At 35.4% G+C, this 20,998-nt stretch overlaps 2 non-coding genes across 2 annotated transcripts; both read right to left on the bottom strand.

The window, feature by feature from the left end:
• Positions 1–13,665: 13,665 nt before the first annotated feature.
• Positions 13,666–13,738, bottom strand: TRNAR-CCG (transfer RNA arginine (anticodon CCG)). Its single transcript has one exon. It is a non-coding gene; the product is annotated as a tRNA-Arg (tRNA).
• A 2,248-nt stretch (positions 13,739–15,986) lies between these two features.
• Positions 15,987–16,059, bottom strand: TRNAR-CCG (transfer RNA arginine (anticodon CCG)). Its single transcript has one exon. It is a non-coding gene; the product is annotated as a tRNA-Arg (tRNA).
• Between the last annotated feature and the right edge of the window lie 4,939 nt (positions 16,060–20,998).

Below are 20,998 nucleotides of genomic sequence, written 5' to 3'. Positions count from 1 at the left end.
CAAGACATGGCCTCTGAACTGCTTCTTCTGGCCTTTACAACTGTCCACCATCTTTCAACTTCTTTCTATAACAAGAACACCGTTAACCCGACCTTTCGATCGTTTGGACATCTCATCACACTAAAACACTTCTCAATCAAATCTAACCAAACCTCAGCATCTGTCGGATCTGTGGCACCCTCAAACATCGTTGCACATAAGGCTTTAAGCCTCTCGATGCCGTACTTCTTCTCTGGGTCTGCCTAAACTGATCCCACACTCGTCGCCAACCTCTGGGCGATCCTGTCAAATACTCTATTCACTAGCTGAAGATTTTCTCCCACCTTCAGGTACTCGACTCACTCTCTGAAGTCGTTTCTAGATTACTGGATATTTACCTCTCTTTCTACTAGAATATGGTTTCCTTCTAACTTCAGGATCTCTAGCAGTAGGGTCAAGGTCCCCATCTGCTGTTTGCTTGCTCATCCTACCATTTCTTCTCGGCATCTTTACCTATTTATAAAGTACACATGTTAGGGACTCACAATAGGGACCTAAACTAATGCATGAACTCTTTCTCTTTTCCCAAAATATTATGCTCTGATACCAACTTGTTACACTCATTCCCATATCACCCTTTTAACTGGAAGGGAATGTGACAACAGTAGTTATCAATCTTCTTGTTGGCACTTACTGCCTACTAACCTACTTAACCTATCTTAGAAACCCTAAATTATACAAACATACATTTAATGAGTAACCAACATTCAACAAACTTACATCAATAGGGTTTCATAGCAACCATTTATATACATGACATATGTACATACAAGATCATGTGGGCCCTAACTTGTTAAACTAGTCTATGTATGAACAAAACATGTGTACAAATATTTACATACCAGACACCTAATTTTTTTTCCAAGTTGGAGTCTTTGAGTGGCAGAGCAGCAGCAGAGTTATCTTTTGGGGAGATGAACGCTATCTAGGGAGAAAGAAAACATTTAAAACAGGGTGAGCTACTAGCTCAGTGAGTGACTTAATAAAAACATAGTTCTCATGCTTAAAACTAAAATATAGAAAGCTGGAGATTGAAATCTGAAAACTTGCTAAGAAAACATGTATATAAAATTCTTAATCATGTTATATCTGAAAACATAGCTAAACTGATCCTTAGTTGAGAGAGAACCCTTTTGCTCAATCCTTCAACGTCAAGCCTTAGTAGGTGTGGAGTGATCTCAACACAACCAATGTCGAATCTACCTACATGCACATGGTAATAGCTAAATATCGTCATACCTTAGGTACTACTGCTCAGCTACCTTCTCAAATCCTTCAGTGTCGAGCTTAACTTAATCAACATTAAACTTATTTACTGAAACATGTATGTTTGAAAACATAATAACATGAACAAGGCTAAAATAATCATAATCATTTAAACATAATTGTTGACGCATGGTTTATGTAACTAAGTACCTCAATACTTTAATCATATGTTAACAACTTCCTTTTAAAAGAACTAGCATGCGTTATCATTCTACTAAACTTGATTTGCTTGGAAAACTTACTTTGAAATGAGCTAGCATGAAAATAACTTTCATGTAAAATATGAATTTACTAAAACATTTAGAAAACCTTCATGTTCACTCACGGCTTTGGGCAAACCTCCTATGGTTGATAAAATTCTCCTATTGATGTTAATCCTTGTGGACATAACAACTTATTTTAGCTATTAGCAATGGTCTCCCTTTAGAGACTAACTTAATACTTAAGCTCATATTTTCCTTAACACATTGGTCTTGCCTATCTTACTATGCGTTGAACACTTAGAAATTTCTTTAGGTTTTAAACCTTGGCTATGCGGCAATCACACACCAACAACGCACACCATACATGCGCTTATCGCATGATTAGGCACTCCAATGGTCACACATCATCGCATAGCCCTGTCCTTATACGACCAAAGCTCCACACTTGTATACACAGCCCCACGCTCAGCTCAACACAGGTTGGCACTCACTTCTGCCCTTGCACGCGCGTCAACCAATGAGTTGTCTGCTTGCTCATCTCAAGCAACTACCTGTTTGTTCAAGATTTTCATATTCAAATTATGGTTCAAATAACTCATTTTTCAGACTTTTTCACAGAAAAATTTCTTCTACAAACTTGTTCAAAATTGTCTCAACATACTTACGTTAAAATTTAAGCTTAGAATTTCTCGTGGTTTGGCCAAAAAATAAAAATCTTTATCACTGACCCCAAATTCACACAAGAACTAGACCTTCTTGCAAATTATTCAGCTTCTAGCTCAATTCCTTTGGATTTTCCTTCCGACAGCCCTATCTCATCAATTAGACTCACCAAGCTTTTAGATGGCTTTAGAATCACCTCAATAGCACAAGTAGATTGCTCAAATGTGCTTTTGAAGTCAGCCTTCCTTATTATACTAAAGTCTACATGCTAACCTTTAACTATTAAGTTGCCACCTCATCCCTTAAGTGGTATTAATTTATCTGATCACGACAGCTGGCCACTTAAAACGGTGGTTAAGTTTATTATCTTCCTATAATTACCAATGCATGGCTCCTTACCATCAGCACTGTCAATGCAAGTCTTATAACTCATGCTATTGCATAGCTCTTTTGGCCGCATGCCCTCTTAACCAACACATGCCTTGTGCCCAACACCTGACTTCCTTTGTCATGGCCTTTGCTTTGAATATAGACTTCAACCAATGCATGACTTAGCCTTAATGCATACCTTTCTAGCCAGTGTCATCGCATAGCCACCACCAACACTATCGCCTCGTCTAAATGTCTTGCCTTGCTGCTCGCACAACCTACTACTCAACACATGTTTTGGTGCATCTCGCAACTTCACCTCGCATAGGCTCATGGACAATGCATAGTCTTTACAGCCCATACACTGGCCAGTGCACATGCTCAACTTCAATGCCTAGGCAGCCTCACTCATGTTGCGCACTCATCACTGCTGAAACTAACCTCAAAATAGTTCGGCTTGTGCATGCCTACGCTCAACGCCTACATTCCTTGTGGTCAACGCCTAGCCTACCATCAACGCCTTCCCTCATGCCCACCATGTGCCCAAATAACCTCAAGAAGACTTGGTTGCCGCATGTCGTGCCTCAAGCTTTAGCGCATCAAAGCCTCCAACGCATGGTACACTAAGCTCTCACACTTAACCAAAATTTCACCCACCAAGTGCCTTCTTGTCATGGCACCCGAGAGACCTATTTCAACACTTAAAATATTTCTTCTTCCTTCACTAGTCTTCAAGTTTTTCCCTACTGATAAATTACTTATCTTAGTCTTACTTCACTTATTAATTAACTTACTTAAGTAGGAAAAAGAAGGGTTTGGGGTTTACAAAAGAGTTTTAGAGAGTAAAGAGGATTCTCTTTAGGGCTTAGGAAAAACTTTGCACAATAATACTTGTGTGTTGTGTATTGTCAATGTCAGTATCAGTGTCTCCCAAAGAGGCCATAGGGAGGTCTTTATATAGGGACGCTAAATTCTACTCTTATGCAAGCTCATTGCATAGGATAACTCCACTCGCATGTCAACTACGATAACGAGCAGAAATGCACGTTATTACAGCGAAAAGATATATAACAATGAAGGATTGCGACGGTAAAAATATATAAAATTGAGTCCAAAAGCATTAAGAAACATTGCGATCTCATGCATCCATCATATTAAAAACAGCTTACTTATGTATTTTGTGCAGAAAATGCATTGGCGCAAGGCGGAATTGCGATCCAAAGAATTTAGCGTCCGAGCGCATTAAAAGATTGTGACCGCAAGGCTACGCAATCATATGAACTTGCAAAAATCTTCTCAAGAAGGGGGTCGCATAAAGCCAGCGCATCAAGGTGAAAGCTTAATAAATCACGATAAGATAGAAAGCTGATGACGGTCGATTCTGAATTAAGTTGACAAGCCATTAACGAGACACTGTAGCAAGTACACTCAACTTTTCAGTGACAATTATTCGGTGCATCAAATAGAGAATTAATGACATCCCATCAATGCAATCATTCAAGAGAAAAATATTTTCATCCTGAAGCTCTATAAATACCGAAGGCCACCTTCGTTAAAGGAGTTCGCTCAATTCGGAGAATTCACCATATAGAAGATAATTAGCCTTGTTCATAGTTTTCTTATATTGAGAAGGCGGAGGCGAGTGAAGGGAGAATACGCCGAGAGATCGTCCCGGTTAACTTGGAAGAGTGCCGAGAAGCGTAACAGAGGAGGCCAACTCTTGTGGAAGCAAGAACATCTTTGGGCAGAATAGAGATAACTCAGTGTAAAAGCCTTGGGAAGCAAGATATTGCTACCAGGCTCTCTACCCTTATTTTTCATTGTCATTTTGTATTCTGAACTTATTTATAAAATGAAAATTGCATCTTTATATCTGTCCACTCTCTTTACATTATGCATGAGTAGCTAAAACTGTCGAATGGGTTGAGAATAACTTAGCTAGCATAACTTGAGATCTTCATTCTATGCGATCATCTTGTATTATGTATGCGTCATTCGTCCATTAGAGATACTCGAGAGGGTAGTCTAAGGATAGAATCTAGGCTTGGAAAATTCATATTAGAATCTAGGCTCAGGAGAGTCAGATTAGAACTGCATAATCAAGAGATATAAGCTTAGGAATAAGTTTTGTTTGCTATTAGCGCATCGCATGCATCCTAGAGATAGGATATGATTGTATGTGGTCACCTTGTATCTGTGTGCATCATTCATCATCGCATAGGCAAGAAATAGAGACTTAGGAATAAACTCTATAGACATCATCGCATGTGTCCTAAAACTAGGAGCTATCGCATTTGCATTGGAAAATGAATTGTTGTCGCATGTGTATAGCATGATCGCATAGCTTGAACGCAATATCAGGAAGCGCTAGCTAAAGACTCTCTCAACCCGCTCCTCCGCATACTCATTGTATCTTTTGCATTATTAGCTCTTTTCTCAATTATATCGCATAAACTGTATATTTTAAACAACACACTAACCAACGTATTGATTTATTTGTTACCGCAAAGTAATCAAAAATTACCATCGCATATTGTTTCCTTAGTCCCTATGTTCGATCCTGGGCTTACTAGGAAACTAAGTAGGGTTTATACTTGCATCTTGCTAAGAAAACTTGCATGCAAAACGCATATTCCACCATCGCATTCTACACCATTACTTCATCACATTAACAATGCATCAAGTTGTTGGTGTCGTTGTCAGGGACTACGGCAATACATTGTGCTAACGGTAACTTTTTTATTTTCTTTGCAAACTCTTTGTCACTGTGCACTGCTTCTCTTTAGGTAAGGGAAGAAGCGGGCATCGTATGAGTGAAAGACAAAATCCTGAGCCCGATTACGACCTAGAGATCAAGAGAACTTTTCAAAGAAGAAGAAGAAATAACCGCCAACGTCAACAAGAGAAAGATCCAAACATGGCAGAACAACCAAAAAATGGAGCACCAAATGCAAATAATATCATGGCGAACCCCATCCTATTAGCGAATGACCGCAATAGGCCCATTTGGGACTATGGGTTGCCCAACCTCTATGATTTCTCACCAGGAATCATGAGGCCAACTCGACCAACTGAAGTTTCCTTGCTTCCTCTGCCGCATTCAAGTCGAAATTAAGCTTTTTCACCGCCCACATTGCTTTATGCTCCAGCTCAAACGGTAATTGACATGCCTTTCCGAACACCAACGCATACGAGGACATCTCTATTGGTATCTTATAAGCGGTCCTGTATGCCCATAGGGCATCGTCCATCTTCATTGCCCAATCTTTTCGTGAAGGTTTTACCACCTTCTCTAATATCAACTTGATTTCTCGGTTGGACACTTCAGCTTGACCATTTTTCTGTGGGTGGTATGCGGTGGCCACTTTATGGAGGATATTAGCAACAACTTGTTGACGATGTGATTAACAAAGTGGGAGCTGGAGTGCCTAAATGAGTGAAGATATTTTTCTTCAAGAACTTGGAGACTACCTCCGCATCACTTGAGGCGCATGATACCGTTTCTACCCATTTGGAAACGTAGTCAACGGATAAACGAATGTATTTATGACCATTCAACGGTGGAAATGGTCCCATGAAGTCTATGCCCCAGACGTCGAACAATTCCAATTCTAAGATGATATTCATGGGCATCGCATGTTTACATGAAATGTTTCCCGTGCGTTGGCACCGGTCACATTTCATGGCATAGTCTCTTGCGTCCTTAAATAATGTTGACCAATAATATCCACTTTGTAACATTTTCACTATTGTGTGTTGGCCTCCAAAGTGTCCTCCATATGGCGAGTCATGACATTGTGATAATATGCATTGGTGAGCAGCATCTGGTACGCACAGGTGCAAAATCTGGTCTGACCCACTCTTATACAGATTTGGCTTATCCCAATAATATGATCTGCATTCATGTCTGAGCCGCGTCTTTTGGTGGTCTATACAGTCTTCAAGAAATTGTTCGCAAACCAGAAAATTGACCACGTCCGCGTACCATGGTAGTTCTTCAATCTTAAATAGCTGCTCGTTTGGGAAAGTTGTGTTCACCTCTGACTGGTTGCGGTCAACTTCTGGATTTTCTAATCTGGATAAATGGTCCGCAACCTGGTTCTCCGTCCCCTTGCGATCAATGATTTCCATATCAAATTCCTGAAGAAGGAGAACCCATCTAATCAACCTCAGCTTCGCATCTTTCTTTGTCATCAAATATTTTATCGTCGAGTGGTCAATATGAATGATTACTTTAGTTCCCAGCAAATAAGCTCTGAATTTTTCCAATGCAAATATCACCACAAGCAATTCTTTTTCTGTGATGGTGTAATTTGTTTGAGTAGGATTCAAGGTTTTACTCATATATGTGATGGGGAGTAGCATTGTTTTCTTCTTCTGCGTAAGCACTGTTCCCATCGCATAACCACTTGCATCGCACATTAATTCAAAGGGTTGTGTCTAGTCCGATGCGATCAACACAGGTGCGGTTGTTAATGTGTTCTTTAGTATCATGAATGTGTTGCGGCATTGATCATCAAACTCAAACTTTCTTTCTACCTCTAATAATGCACTCAGTGGTCGTGCAATCTTTGAAAAGTCTTTTACAAAACGTCTATAAAAGCCAGCATGTCCTAAGAAGCTCCTGACAGCCTTCACATTCGCTGGAGGTAGAAGCTTTTCAATTGCCTCAATTTTTGCCTTGTCCACCTCTAGCTCATCCTTGGAGATCTTGTGCCCAAGCACAATACCTTCCTTCACCATGAAGTGGCATTTCTCCCAATTCAGTATGAGGATCGTCTCTTCACATCTTTTCAATATCTTCTCCAGATTGTTGAGACAGACTTCGTATGTTTGCCCATACACCGAGAAGTCGTCCATGAAAATTTCTACAGAGTCTTCAAGATATTCAGAAAATATGACCATCATACACCTTTGAAAAGTGCTCGGCGCATTTCAGAGGCCGAACGACATGTGTTGAAATGCAAATGTTCCATACGGGCAGGTGAATGTGGTTTTCTCTTGATCTTTAGGAGCAATCATGATCTGGTTATAGTCGGCATATCCATCCAAGAAGCAGTAGAAATCATTTCCAGCTAGGCGGTCTAGCATTTTGTCGATAAAAGGCAAAGGGAAATTATCCTTCTTTCTTGCCGCATTCAGTTTTCGGTAGTCCATGCAAATCCGCCATCCGTTGACAGTCCTCATTGGTATCAGTTCGTTATTTGCATTGGGGACTACTGTCATCCCTTCTTTCTTTGGCATGTATTACACGGGGCTGACCTACGTGCTGTCGGCTATTGGATAGATAATTTTTGCGTCCAACCACTTGATTATCTCCTTCTTTACGACCTCCTTCATCGCAGGGTTGAGTCTGTGTTGATGTTCGATCGATCCTTTGTGATTCTCCTCTAGACGAATCCTGTGCATGCAATAAGTGGGGCTAATTCCTCTAATGTCTGTGAGCGTCCAGCCAATTGCTTTTACATACTTTCTCAGGATGCTTGGCAGCGCATTTTCTTGATCTTCATTAAGTGTAGAGGAAATTATTACAGGTAGCTTTTTATGTTGCCCCAGGAATGCATACTTCAGGTGGTTTGGAAGGGTCTTCAGCTCTATTGTTAGTGGTTGTTCCAAGGATGATTTTGTTGTTTTTCTTTCTTCACTCATTGTCAGCTTGTCTTCTTTTGATACGATCATCTCATCTTCTTTGGTTGTTTTTTCTGTGATCGCATTGCAGGCTATTATGGATGTGGTCGCATCCTCATCTTCATTTTCATCTTCATACTTTTCTTCTTCATTCAAACTTGGTTCATCGTCGGATTCATTGAGGTCTTCTTCATCAGGATATTTCATGGCTCGGATAATGTCAAACCTGAGCTTCTGTCCATTCACGCTCAGTGTGATCTCTTCTTTGTACACATCAATCTGAGCACGACCAGTGGATAAAAATGGTCGTCCCAGGATGATGGGTACATCCTTGTTTGCTTCATAGTCCAGGATGATGAAGTATGCTGGTAATATAAATTTGTAGATGGTAACTAGAACATCCTTCACCTTCCTCTCTAGATGCACAAGAGATTTATCCGCTAATTGAAGAGTCACCGTCGTAAGTGCCAGATGCCCCACATTCAATTGCTTGAAAATTGACAAGGGCATTAAGTTGATGTTGGCCCCGAGATTGCAAAGCGTTTGACCAATGTATAACCCTCTAATAGAGCAGGGTATAGTAAAACTTCCAGGGTCGTGCATTTTCGATGGAATTATGGATTTTGAACTTTGTGTCAATGCCATCGTTGCGAACTTACCAGTGCTTCTCTTCTTCGTCACTATATCCTTCAGAAACTTCGCATATGTGGGCATCTGTTCAATCGCCTCAGTGAAAGGAATTTTAATATGCAACTGTTTTAGCATATCCATGAAGCGTTGATACTGTACCTCATCATTTTTTATTTTTATTTTTTTTTGAGTTTCTAGGGGAATGGTGGAAGTTGTATTCTTACGGTCCCCTGTTCTTTTGGCTCCTAGGTGGACGCAATATTTGGTTCCTTCACCTTCTTTTCTTCTATTTCTCCTCGAGTCAACACAATCTTTGGTTCCATTGCAATTGGAGCAGTCCGGCTAGGCTCCTTTTTCTCCTCCACCACAGTCTTTTCGCTCCGTAACGTCACAACTTGAGATTGCTCTTTTCCCGTATCCCTTGGGTTGCACGGAAGTTTCGTTGAACTCGGTAGGGCCTCTTACGGTCTATTCTTGAGTTCTCCCGCAATCTGTCCCATTTAAATTTCCAGATTACGGATAGACATCGCTTGATTCTGAAGCACTGTTTCATTCTTTTCAATATATTGCTTCAGCAAACTCTCCAAAGATGAAGATTGTGGTGCCTGCGAACTGCTGGCTTGGTTTTGCGTCTGACCGTTTATTTGCGAGAAAAATCCTTGTGGTTCTTCTTTTTGCGCCACTGATTAAAATTTTGCTGTTGATTTTTCCACGCGAAGTTAGGGTGGTTTCTCCATCCAGGGTTGTACGTATTAGAAAATGGATTATTCTTCACAAAATAGACTGACTGTAGGTTCCTCGGGCATTCCTCCATTGGATGGCCTTCACTGTAAGTAGCACAACTTGCGGTCGTTTGGTTGATTGCGTTGACTTTCCCACTATGCGTTCTTGGCTACTGATTGCGATTCCTTGTATCAAATTCATCATCGCAATCATTTGGTTCTGAATGGATGCGATGGCCCCGTTATTCGCGTCACTGTCCTTGATCCTCAATCTTTGATTGCTTTCTCTCCAGTCTTCATGATTTTTAGAAATGCGATCAAGTATATTCTTGGCCTCGTCGTAAGTTTTATCAAGCAGACCTCCAGCTACTGCCGCGTTGGCAGCCGTCTGCGAAGCAGGGTTCAATCTGTGGTAGAAAATTTTCATTTGTAAGTAGTCTGGTAAGCCATTATGCGAGTAATCTCTTACCAGCCTCTTAAACCTCACCCAGGCATCACTGAGCGATTCGTCAATATCCTATTCAAAATTGGTGATCAACTTCCTCCTTCTGGCGTTCTCCATCGGATGGAAGTACTTCTTCATGAATTTCTCAACTATTTGTTCCATGATGTAACCTCCTCTGGTTCGAGAGAATAAGTTTTTGTGCATGGTCACACACAATGTTTAGGAACACGAATGTGTTGCAGATCTCAATGAAACTCTGGAGGTGGGCGTGCGGATCCTCGCCACGCCTACCGCCAAACTATCCGACAATTTGGATCATCTGCAGCATCACCGATTTCATTTCGAACCTCGATCTGTCAAGAGCTAGCCTCATGATTCCTGGGGAGAAATCATAGAGGTTGGGCGACGCATAGTCCCGAATGGGCCTATTATGGTCGTTCGCCAATAGGATGGGATTCGCCATGATATTATTTTCATTTGGTGCTCCATTTTTCGGTTGTTTCGCTATGTTTGGATCTTTCTCTTGTTGTTGTTGTTGTTGGCGGTTGTCTCTTCTTCTTCTTCTTCGAAACGTTCTCTCAATCTCTGGGTCGTAATCGGGCTCAGGATTTTGTCCTTCGCTCATATGACGCCCACTTCTTCCCTTACCTAAGGAGAAGCAGTGCACAAAGACGGAGAGTCTATAAAGAAAATCAAAAAGTTCTGCCCGTTATCACGCATCAGACAGAGAATTAATGACATCCCATCAGTGCAATCATTCAAGAGAAAAAGTTTTTCATCCTGAAGCTCTATAAATACCAAAGGCCACCTTCGTTAAAGGAGTTTGCTCAGTTCGGAGAGTTCACCATATAGAAGATAGTTAGTCTTGTTCATAGTTTTCTTATATTGAGAAGGCGGAGGCGATTGAAGGGAGAATACGCCGAGAGATCGTCCCAGTTAACTCGGAAGAGTGTCAGAGGCCAACTCTTGTGGAAGCAAGAACATCTTTGGGCAAAATAAAGATAACTCAGTGTAAAAGCCTTGGGAAGCAAGATATTGCTACCAGGCTCTCTACCTTTATTTTCCATTGTCATTTTGTATTCTGAAATTATTTATAAAATGAAAATTGCATCTTTATATCTGTCCACTCTCTTTACATTATGCATGAGTAGCTAAAACTGTCGAATGGGCTAAGAAGCATTTAGCTAGCATAACCTGAGATCTTCATTCTATGCGATCATCTTGTATTATGTATGCGTCATTCGTCCATTAGAGATACTCGAGAGGGTAGTCTAAGGATAAAATCTAGGCTTGGAAAAGTCAGATTAGAATCTAGGCTCGGGAGAGTCAGATTAGAACTGCACAATCAAGAGATAGAAGCTTAGGAATAAGTTTTGTTTGTTATTAACGTATCGGATGCACCCTAGAGATAGGATATGATTGTATGCGGTCACCTTGTACCTGTGTGTATCATTCATCATCGCATAGGCAAGAAATAGAGACTTAGGAATAAGCTCTATAGACATCATCGCATGCGTCCTAAAACTAGGAGCTATCGCATTTGCATTGGAAAATGAATTGTTGTCGCATGTGTGTAACATGATCGCATAGCTTGAACGTAATCTCAGGAAGCACTAGCTAAAGACCTTCTTAACCCACTCATCCGCATACTCATTGTATCTTTCGCATTATTAGCTCTTTTCTCAATTCCGCTGCATAAAGTGTATACTTTAAACAATACACCAACCAACGTATTGATTTATTTGTTATCGCAAAGTAATCGAAATTACCATTGCATGCTGTTTCCTTTGTCCCTGTGTTCAACCCTGGGCTTACCAGGCAACTTAGTAGGGTTTATACTTGGATCTTGCTTCCACCATCGCATTCTACACTATTACTTCATCACATTAACAATGCATCAACTACACGAACGCGTTGGATCATTGTGTTAAGTGGGTCATATCCATAGTACTACCAGTACAAGGTACTCATCCTTATCCCTTTACTATAGACCCTTCAGGCTGTATCTTGAACATTGATTCTTGTATATCTCCACATATAGTTTAAGACTCATAAGGCAGCCTTGGATGCTAGTTTATTGGATTTAGGGTTATTAAGACAAAATTAGCAAACAACACAAATAATAACATTTATTGAATTAACATCTATAACTATTTATTGATGACGATCGATTAATAACATTTACTATATACGAGTTTTAGAGCATAAAACTCAATAGTAAGGTGATTACAATTTTGGGTAAAGAGCTATTGAAACTCTTTTAAGATTAGCAAGACTAAAGCATCATTGGAGTTATTGTAAAGAAAGATTGAGATGTCTATAGATGTGGTTTCTCCCACCCAGGAAGTCTGATCTACGTCTTCTCCAGTTGGCGAGCATGTTGAGTTATGTTTCATGGAGTCCCTCTCGTCAAAATGAGTAAAAACTGAGCATTGATGCTTCTTAGAAGAAATTGAAGTGCTAGACTGGGTGGTGTGTGACTTTTCCAAATTGTCAATTGGTGTTGGCTTTAAGAATATTACCTATAATAGTCTATCAAGTTACTTAAGAGTTCAAGATATCATCGATGGTTTAACCTTCCTATAATCTTCCTATCTTCATTTGATATCCTCGTTTTTTTTCTATTGTGGTTGAGTATGATGTTAGGGAGGTTGTAAATCTAGTTAAATTAAGAATCTAGAGTTTTTTTCTTTTTTTCTTTTATCTTTTTAGAAAAATATTTAAAGATATCAAGTTTCCTTATTATTTTGCTAAGAATTTGATTTCAAATCAAGAATGTCAATTTTTTTTATTTTTTATTTTTTAGAAAAATAATTAAGAATATCAAGTTTTTTTTCTTTTTTTTTTAATGTTGAATCATCATTATTGAAAAATTAAAAAAAAATGTTAGTTAGTTATATTTGTAAATATTTTTATTATTTTACTATATTTGAAAGTAATTCTTATTATTTTACTACGAATTTGATTTTGAATTAAGAATATCGAGTTTTTTCTTTTTTATTTTTAGAAAAATAATTAAGAATATCATGTTTTCTTATTATTTTGCTACGAATGTGATTTTAAATTAGGGAAATTTTTATAGATAGAAAAATCCAAAAAATATTTACAATTCATAGCAAAAAACTCAAAAGTAAACACTTTAAGAACTTTTTATTATAAAGTGTAAATATTTTTAAATAATTTTTTATATTTAAAAAGGACCTTTTACATTAAGAGGTTGAGTTTTTTCTTTTTCTCGTTTGATGCTTAATCATCATTATAGGATTTCTTTTATTAAAAAAAATGTTCACGATGGTTATATTTGTAAATTTTTTTATTCATTTTACTATATTTGAAAGCAATCCTTATTATTTTGCTATGAATTTAATTTTGAATTAAGAATATCGAGTTTTTTTTTTTTTAGAAAAATAATTAAGAATAGTTTCCTTATTATTTGCTACGAATTTGATTTTAAATTAGGAAAAATCTTATAAATAAATAAATCCACAAAATATTTATAATTTATAACAAAAAGTTCCAAAAACAAACACTTTTAAAACTTTTTACTATAAATGGTAAATATTTTTAAATAATTTTTTATATTTAAAAAGGACCTTTTAAATTAAAAGTGTCGAGTTCTTTCTCTCTCTTTTAATGCTGAATCATCATTGTAGGATTTTTTTATTTTAAATTTTTTAAAAAAATAATAATAATCTATAAACGTTCACGATGGGACTCGAACCCACAATCTCCCGCTCCGGAGGCGAGCGCCTTATCCATTAGGCCACGCAAACTAATGATACATTTGCTGGATATAAAACAAATATAAATCGATAAAATAACGCTATGGATGGATAATTTTATAAACAAAAATTAAAATTGTTGACCAAGTTTTTTTTAAAAAAATACAAACTATGTTTTTATTTTTAATTTAGAAAAGCAAGCATTCAACAACTACAAAAATAAATTAGTCAAATCAATCGCAACTAGATAACACAACCAATCAAGAAAATGATCCTGCTAAACTTGAGATTGAGACCCATTCGAATTCTACAAGTCAACCCATTTGCAAGAAAATTCTGAAAACTTCGAATGTGATAAAACTGAAGCTCATGATGAGCCCCTAAAAAATGATCCCTACAGCTACTGACTTAAACGAAGTTAGGACCTCTTCCTCCCTGGCCAACAAGTATACAACTACTATGCAGTTTGACTCTACCACTAAAGGCAATTGCACCCTCGAGGTCACTTCCCGAAGTCCTTCAACAATCACATTAATCTCAGCATATAACACATCACAATTTCCTTTCATAGTGTTTGCACCAGCAATAATGAGTACTCCTCCGTGGTCTCGAAGCACGCAGTTGATACCTTCTCCTGCAATAGGCAACACCCAAAGCAGTATCACACGATAGAGCTAACCAGCCATCTTAAGGGCTAGCCCACCTAACCCGCCTGTTGTCACCCTACTCCTCTTGTGTATGTAAACCACTACCATCAATTAAAGGTCCTGACCTCACCTCAAACCTTTCCCAAAAGGACGTTGTGGAACTCTGAATTGACTCGAACAAGGTCCCCATGAATCATTCTTTATTGCAGAAAAACCACTCAATCACGGTGTTCCTAAATGCACCATAACACCACCCTCGAAGACTCAAAGCATATATATGAGTTTGTTTGATTTGTTATATATTATAAGTATTATCATTAATGTTAGACTTCTATAAATGTTGACATAATAATTAAAAGCACTTTAATTGGTCAATTTTTAAAATATTTGTAACATATGATCGATCCAATTGGTCGTTAGAGTTAGTCATTATGAGCTTATCGATGTAGTTGGTCGTTAGAGCTAGCCGACATTGGTGATTGTTGCTAGAGTTGGTTGCCATAATGGATTGTTAGAGTTGATTGTTGAAGATGGTCACTAAAGTTAGTCATCGGTGGGGGTCGTTGGAGGTAGTCCACAATGGAGTTGTAGTTGTGCACTAGAGTTGGTTGCTAGAGATAGGTGCTAGTGGGGACCATCGAAATTGGTTATCAGGAGCGAGTGCACGAAGTTGGTGGTAGTGGATATTGGAGTTGTCTGTCAGTAGTGGTTAATGGAGTTGGTTTGTCGGAGTGGTCGTTGGTGGAGGTCATCAGGGAAATGGTTGCCAGAAGTTTCGTTGAAATAGAAGGTAGTTGATAGTCGTCGACAATCATGGTGGAAGTGAGTTAGTGGAGTTGTCTGTTAGTAGTGGTCAATGGAGTTGGTTTGTCGGAGTGGTCGTTGGTGGAGGTCATCAGGGAGATGGTTGCCAGAAGTTTCATCGAAATAGAAGGTAGTTGGTAGTCGTCGACAATCATGGTGGAAGTGAGATAGAAGAATAATAAAGGCATTCTGGTAATTTTAGATATTATACAAATAGGAAGATATTAACCATTTAAAACTAAAAGAACACATTCATCTGGAAGTTAATTTAAAGTTTTTGTAGTTTTTGAAAGTCATGCTTGCTTTTTCACAATTTTTTATTCATAATTTTCATAATTTCTATGTAAGCATTTGAAATCTCAGTCTAATTCTAAAAACAAAAATAAGTTTTTAAATTTTTTTATGAAAAAAATAATTTCACAACTTAATTTTGATTTTGAAAACACTTCTAAAATACATACAACATACCATAGAATTCAACAAATTGAAGTGGTGTTGAATTATTTTTTAAGAACAAAAAATAAAAACTAAATAATTTGTCTAGAAGTTAATTTTAAATGTATGTAGTTTTTAAAAGTCGTGAGTGTTTTCTCACAATTTTTTATTCATATTTTTCTTAGTTTCTATGTAACTATTTGTAATCTCATTCAATTTCTAAAAACAAAAATAAATTTTTAAAAATTCATTTTTTTCGAATTTTCACAATTTAATTTTTATTTTGAAAACACTTCTAAATATATACAACATTTTTTTCAAAGTAACTGCCTCTGTTTTTCTTTGTTTTTTTTTTTTTCTTTTTTTTCTGGCTAATCTATGTCATTAAAAAATTTAGGGATGAAATAAAATAGCGTTCACGGTGGGACTCGAACCCACAATCTCCCGCTCCGGAGGCGAGCGCCTTATCCATTAGGCCACGCGAACTCTTTGTTTAAAGCTTACTAAATTAGCGATTAAATAAACTTATTAAACTTCACACGATTCAATCAAAATTTACCGGGTGGATTTAATTAAAATATATATCAATATTATTGGGATTTTAATATTACGACTACATCGATAAAATATTCTTATTTTAAAAATTATTAAAAGCAATAACTTAAAAGTTATTTTTATTTTCAAACTAAGTTATATAATTTGTAATTTGTTATTAGTATTCACATTCATTTTAAAGATAATAGGTGGGATTTTGTACATTTTAAATGTATTTATAAAGGATATTCGAGAACAAAAGTTTGATTCATTTTTAATATTGATGTTTATCAATGTCAGATTTTGGTCGGAAGAAAACGCACATGACTTCCAGGTGCCTTATATAGAGTTATACTGATGTATTTATAGAGATAATGAAATAGAGTTTACCTTTTTCTCATATGATAATGATGAGATAGATATTTCTTAATCCTAATAAACTAATATTAGATATAATTAGATAAATCTACTTTTTATATAGTATTTATCTTCCTATCTTTTTTGGAACTTTTGACTTATCTTGTGATTATATTGATTTATGGGTATTGATGGATATTTCAATAATTCAGTCAAATTTTATCAAATTGAATTTGAATAAGTGTTGAAAATGTAATTAATGATAAAACACTCGGTAATAAGGGAAATTGTATCGGGTAGCAAGAGAGATAAATAAAATTTCTTCCGTAGCTCCAAGCTTTTAACTTGCCAATTAAAAAAAAAAATTATTTCAATTGTTCCCTTATTTAAATCTTAATATCACTCTCATTTATTTTTCTCCCGCATTATTCTATATTTTCTCATCTACTCACATGTTTTCCTTTTATCACTCAATTTCATATGCAACTGATGAGAGAGTTTTCGTTTTATTTTTTTATTATATCCTTTAGTTTAGAGTTTGTTACGATTGTGGTGTGCATCTATGTGATTAGTTTTGAACTGAAGGCTTTTAATTAATTTATTTTTTTATCTTATGATTTTTTTCTCTGGATAGGCTTGTTTTTGTTTGAGTTATAAGGGATGTGTGGGTGTTTCATTTAACTTGAAAGTTTTATTTGTTTGGATTTGGTAATTTTTTCTAAGATTTAACTTTTGACTAATAGTTCAGTTTTCTGGTTTTACATAATATTTTAATGGCATATCATACATATAAATGATATATCAATTTAGAGGAGATTAACAATATATCCATTATACGAATGATATAAATATTAAATATATCAACTGTAAAATTGATGTATTAAGATTAATAACCACATTGATAAATCAAATAGATATTATTAAAAAAAAAACGCAAATAATCAGTTTCCAAAAGAAAAAGAAAAAGATAACATAAATAATCACATTGATTTTCTAAATATCGATAGATTACTTTTGAACACGTTCACTTAACTACTTTGTAAATGTAATTTAATTATTATTGATGTTGTTTACTTAACTGTTACTATTGGTGTAAATGTAATGGATTCTTTTGTTTTGTTTTGTTTTTTTAATTTTTTTATTGATAACTCTATTTATTGATATCATTACCAAACACAAAAAACCTCCCATTATTATTTTTTTTTTTTTAGTTTTTTCATTGTATCGAATAAAATCCCGGTTTTTAAAAAAATATTTTTATGAAGCAAATAACATCCTAATAGATTTTTTTCGGATTTTTTTATCTATATGTTATTAACAAGTAATATCCTAAAATTTTGCCCTTTTTTTAGTTTTTTTTTATAGATACCGACAAATAATATCCCAAAACTTTGATTTTTTTTTAATTTTATTTATTGATATTTTTATTGGGCAAATAACATTGAGCTAGGGTTTCTATTCTCTGCTTACAAAAATTTATCCTCCAATTTCACTCATATTCTCTCACTCGATAAATTAAAAAGAAAAAAAAATCCATTTGTTTTGCCTTCCTTTTCTTTATCCAAAAAGGAAGAAGGAAAAAGCAATAGCAACACAATTCCGAAATTAATTGGTCTTATCAATATCAACCATGTCCCAAATTTTTGGATTTGTTTCGTATTTTTTTATGAATATTGTTATCGACCAAATACACCGATAACATGGTCTTACAGATAAAATTTAGCGAAAACCCAAAACACAATACTTAAGACCAAATCTGAAAATCGTTCAAAAATATTTCAAAAATATGGTGAATCCCACGTAATTTTTAAAGGTAATTTGATTGATTATCTTTTAGTTCTCAATACGATTACAATATTTGATTACAGATTTTTATGGTTACAAAATACTAATAAAAGCTGACAAACATAACCAAATGGAATCTACTTTTTAAGTTACAATTGATTAATTACATTACCATTGTCGTATACATAGCCTAAGGGTATTCATTACTATAAAATTGGAATTTAAAGTCGGTATAAAACTGACATTATAGGGGGTACAATGTCAGTTGAAAACCAACATCGAAGATCGTGTTATAAAAGATCGTTAGTGTCGGTTGTCTTTGATGACCAAGATTTCAATGCAAGTCATCTTCAATGTCAGTTTCAACCGACATTGAATACTACTTTCAATGTCGGTTTTCAACGGACATTGAACATTATCTTTATGTCGGGTTTTCACCTACTTTTTGTTTGTAATTGTCCGATATTAAATGTCTGTCATCATTTTGTCATTGATAAACAATATATGCTCCAATTAGGGTTGACAAATCAATAATATTTCTCTTTTACCTGTATATGCACAAAATAAAATCTTAATTGCTTTCACAAATCCTTAATATGTTACACGAAAAATTGGAATCAACTCCATGTGGTTTCAACAGCAAATCCTATGTATCAACCATGAAGTATACATATATATTCTACATTGAACAAGTAGAGTATACATGCTAAGTTGCACACAAGAATAAAATTCAAAATAAGTGAATCACAAAATGGTTAAAATGATTAATAATATGCAGAAGATAAATGAGGAGTGTTCAACGATGTCGTTCCAAGTTTCCCTTGTGTTAATTTTTGGAACCTAAAGACTATTCTCCTACCTACAAAGTAGATAAAACAACAATTTGAACAAAGAAGTAAAAAACAGAATATAATATTACCCTTAGTGAAGAGTAATAGAAAAACGAGTGAGATAATAAATAAATGCAAGCTTGCCAAACATAAAATTATGATGGTAATATAAAATAAATAGCGAAATCCCATGAAATTTAAAACCTTAGAATAATTACAAATGAGTTTAAAATAACATACAAATATTGTTTTTATGTGAAAATTTTTCCTATAAATACTTCTAAGAAAATTAAAGTACTCCAAAAACACCTTAAAATGCCTTGAGTAGTCTAGAATTCTATTTACCTAAAAAATGTTTCTAAAATGCTCGAAACCTAATTGAGAGACTCAAAAAGTATTTGGAATGGATAATCTTACCCAAAAAAACCTTAGACCTCAATTCATACACATCGATCTAAACTATAATAAAAGCATATCCATGAGTTAATGACTAATTTACCTAACCTAAATTTAATTTGAAAGAGTCTAAAAAGAGTTTTCAACTACTAAAACTCACCAAAAGAGGACCACATCCATTGCTTTCTTCTGAATTGATTGCTGCCAAATTTTGTGAAAAGCAAGCCACCAAGATGCAACTGCAAAAGAAGAAAAACGCTGCAACAAACTAAATTGAGTTCAATAGGAAATCAGAAGACAAAAGCACTAAAACTACTATAAAAGAAAATGATGCCCAATTTTTTTTTTTTTTTGTCAAATGTGTAATCTCAAGCAAGTAGAGCATTTAATCGTCCAAGTAAAGGTAACATCTCCAAAGCTTCTAAGCAATTATACACCAAAGCAACAAAATATTGAAGGAACTCGTGTGAGGAGAACCTTGAGCGAAAGCAGATCAACCAAATTCCATAAATTATCGAATGTAAAGTTTACAGTAAACATACAAACAGATATGCATTTAAATTAAATTACAACATGCTATTCAAGAAAATTTTTTTTTTAAGAATTTCATCTTTGACGACCTTTTTCTTCACGAATCCTCCCTCGAACGGACACGAATTTTCGGACACAACCACAATGGAGTCCTTGGTTAGGAGAGAAAAGTCTTAAGGTGGAAGAAGAAGAAGATTGAGAGCTTTTCACATACTAAACTCAAAAGACAAAACACTTCTGTAACTTTCTCTCAATCGTTCAATCAAGTTCAACGTAGAAGAAGAAAAAAATTGTTTTTCTTTTATTCTCCTTTTGCCAAATTGAATAACCACCCCACTAAAGTGGGTGGAGAGAAAAGGGGAATTATAACTCTCTTCCTTATTATTCAAATAATAATAACATAATATAAATAAATATGATAACTAACTTATCATATTATATTTATATTAAATTATATGTTATATCAAATATAATATATAACCTATAGTTTTAATTGTATCATATACAATATAAACTATAGTTTCTTTTCTCTATTTTATGGCATTTAATATAAATATCATTTATATTAAATTTAACAAGTATGAATCCAATTCATAGAAAAATATTTGAATCTCATTCAAATATTTATTTTCTCCCATTAAACTATAATGTATTCATTTATATTAAATTTAACAACTATGAATCCAATTCATAGAAAAATATTTGAATCTCATTCGAATATTTATTTCCTCCCATTAAGCTATAATGTATCAAATACATTATGACAATTATATCACATATAAATGAAAAAATTTAATTATATCATATATAATTAAATCCCTCCATTAACTTGAACAATTCAAATTAATCTAAAAACTAATTCTCAACTAAATCCTTTTAAGCTACCAAGGGGACCTCATGGACTTTAGCTTGAAGCTCCAACGGTACATGAATAATTAATTAAACTCTTTAATTACATTATTCACCATCCGTTAACTGTCGAGCACTCTACT

This window comes from Benincasa hispida, chromosome 6, assembly GCF_027475165.1.
Source record: "Benincasa hispida cultivar pf3 chromosome 6, pf3_genome.v1.1, whole genome shotgun sequence".
Classification (NCBI taxonomy): Eukaryota; Viridiplantae; Streptophyta; class Magnoliopsida; order Cucurbitales; family Cucurbitaceae; genus Benincasa; species Benincasa hispida.
Note: the sequence above shows the minus strand (reverse complement) of the source record. Positions and strands in the feature narration are given on the sequence as shown.